Source organism: Lolium rigidum, chromosome 1, assembly GCF_022539505.1.
Source record: "Lolium rigidum isolate FL_2022 chromosome 1, APGP_CSIRO_Lrig_0.1, whole genome shotgun sequence".
Classification (NCBI taxonomy): domain Eukaryota; kingdom Viridiplantae; phylum Streptophyta; class Magnoliopsida; order Poales; family Poaceae; genus Lolium; species Lolium rigidum.
The window spans coordinates 121,903,416-121,906,359 of record NC_061508.1 but is presented as its reverse complement, the minus strand read 5'-3'; the positions used below and the strand labels follow the sequence as shown (position 1 = coordinate 121,906,359).

Here is a 2,944-nt window from a genome sequence, read left to right as displayed (position 1 = left end):
GGCACTTTTCTAGAGATACCATCTAAACTTTTTGCTGGCACTTTTAAAGGATGCCTACAATTACTTTTTCAGGCTTTCAATCTTAGGCATTTTTAAGGTTGCTATACTGCATGCAAACATTCAAGCAATCTACAATCAAGCATACATCACACTCAAGAAGTCAAGCAATGTTTAAAACCAATATTTCCAAGCAATCTAGGTTTGAAACCAACATTTTGAAACATTCAAGGATTCACAATCCAGGCATCTAACTTACATGACCAACAGAGTTCATCTCCACATCATGAACAACATGGTTTGAAACCATTAGATAAAATACACGACAAGGTTCATCTCACATCATGAACAACAGGGTTCATCTGCCGCCGAGGAAGAAAGTTGTCATGGAGTTTGGGCCCTGCCTCGCCGCGCGGCCAGATGCCTCATCGCGTGGCCGGAGGAAGTTGCGCCAGGCTGCGCCATGCATCCAACGCCGCAGCCGGGTTCCCATCCACGACGCCAAACCCTCTTCCTCGTCGAGCAGGATGCCGAAGCACCGCGGAGCGCGCCCTCCGCCCACCCTCCTGCAGTTCACTTAAATTGTTCCAAGTCCTTCATCCTTTTGATAGTAAATATGAAGATAAAACACCCACAAGATAACTGTGCTTGGATCTGCCTTAATGGAGCGTGCAAGAAGTAAAAGAGCCTACAAAATGTATGTTCAGAATTAGAGCTAAGCTGAGTAGCTGAGAACACAATAAATCCAATTCATGTTTGATTGTGTAACTGTAACATGTCCCTAAGCAGTAAGCAATACAATGATCACCTTTAGCCTGTCAGGTTTGTTTACTTTTCCACAATATAAACCAAGTGCAGCCTCTAAGAATAGTTCGACATCGACAGATCCATGTACAATCTTATTCTACACAACAAAAGGTTAAATAAACACTAATCAAAATATAGGCAGATCAGAGAGCAATGAACTAGTAAAAGATTCAAAGGAAAGTGTCATGTCATTAAATGTGAAAAGAAATGCAAGTGAATAAGACTGGTCATCGTTGACAGCAGGTTGAATGTTCTTTGTCAACTGTTGATTAACTGTCCAAAGAATTTCAATTGCCAATCTTTTTGTAGGGGTAGCATGAAAAGGGTGTGATATAAGCAAGCAAGTACTCCCTCTATTCCCTATTAATTGACTCTGATTTAGTAAAAAAAAATTAGAACTGAAGCTTATGTGCTCACTGAATGAGTTTCTCACAGGCAATCTCCTGGCGCCAACGATCAACAGGATTCACCAGTGGGCAGCTGGACGGATTTCCAATGACAGAGCGCAACAGCAGAAAATTCAGGTACAAGCAATCTTCAGGAGGCCCCCACGATGATGGTCCAGAAGTAGCAAATTCTTGTTTAGAAGAGCTAAGTGTTTGTCCATGCAAATAATCTTCCAAGATCTGATTGTACTCCAATTTTTCTCAGGATTTCCTCGACACCTAGCCATTTTACTCCCTGAAAACACATTCTATTACACAATGACCATATGCATCATAATGTTGCGGAGGAAAAGATGTCCAAAATTGAATTATTATTTTCACTGAATTTTTATGTTCAAAACTGAATAAAGGATACTTTAAATCATTTTAAATTATGGCTGATGTGGAAGTCTAATAGTAAACAGATGGTAAACAATGTGTTAAAATAGTTAGAAGTGCCTTGCAAAAAAAAAGTTGAAGTGATTGGGCTATTGTTCTGTATCGTGGGAAGATCCAAGGTATGAAGGTATGATTACCTATGTATGTTCGATTGTTCATAGGCTGTTGAATTACAGCAGTTTCAAGATCAGTGTCTCTGAAAATTCATTAGAAATATGATAAGGAACATAACATAAGTTGTGATACCTAAGTGGATAACGGCATCTGCACTGGATTACATGGTAAATAATATCGTGTCATAAGATGTCGGTTCATATATATACTGGACTGGTCCAGACGGCAATGGAGGATGATTAAGGCGAACATACGCCAACGGTCAAGTACTTAATTTCACAGGATACTGTAACTATATAAGTGTACCATTTTGAAACAGTGAGGCAGTGAAATGTGGGCTTCCGCAATTTGAACCAAAGAGGCAACACTGAAAAATAAATTAGTTGCTGCTTAACAAAATGACTCACCTATAATAGGTGGTAGCTAAAATGGAAGGTACAAATGAGTTTCTGCAATATATTTATAATACTCCCCCAATTGTAAAGAATAGACCATCCTACCAACGCATTTAGATAGGGACTTTCCATGATGATTTAGACACTACAAGAAGCACATACCTATAGCAACACAGTCATGCGTTGGTAGAGCCCCAAATAAGCGTTGGTAGGCCATTTACCAACGCCTTTTAGATGCGTTGCCGTTTCTGCCGTTGCTAGGCTCTGGTGCATCGCTTATACATGCGTTGGTAATCAGTAATCAAAAGCGTTGTACCCTAGCAATACAAATATGTACTATTTTGCATTACATCTATGTGTTGCTATTTTTGCTGGTATTTACATTTTTTCATGTTTAGATTTATGAGTGAAACAAGCATACCATTACATTCAAAATATATTTCTGTAATCTTTAAGTAGAATCAGTTATAATAAGGTGATACAAAGCGAACAGATAGTACTTTATTAAATGAAAGTCGATGCTATAACCTAGCTTACAATTATTCTCTTGAAAAAATAAATCAAAACTGAAACTTTAGTTTCACTTCTCTGCTAACTAATTCCATGCAACACAGCTACAAGTGATCTTCCACCAATTAGAAGCTAAAGTACAAGTTCCATTTCCTCAAGTACCCACGCTGATGTTTCGCTTTTTTAATCCAAGCACCCAAGTTGATGCTTCACTTGTGGACCTATGTTGAAGCCAACGCAAGAAGCCAAGAATTGTATCTTAGATAGCCTCTGCTTCTGATCCAATTTATCTTTCCT

General features: G+C 38.8%; 1 long non-coding RNA gene across 3 annotated transcripts; it reads right to left on the bottom strand.

The window, feature by feature from the left end:
• Positions 1-542: 542 nt before the first annotated feature.
• LOC124666729 lies at positions 543-2,274 on the bottom strand. 3 transcript variants are annotated; one of them, XR_006991028.1, is made up of 3 exons: positions 1,222-2,274; positions 806-901; positions 543-685 (listed from the first exon to the last, which is right to left on the bottom strand). It is a non-coding gene; the product is annotated as an uncharacterized LOC124666729 (long non-coding RNA). The 3 variants fall into 3 exon arrangements; XR_006991019.1 differs by lacking the exon at positions 543-685 and having other exon boundaries at positions 738-901; XR_006991051.1 differs by lacking the exon at positions 543-685 and having other exon boundaries at positions 738-901; positions 1,238-2,274.
• Positions 2,275-2,944: the final 670 nt, after the last annotated feature.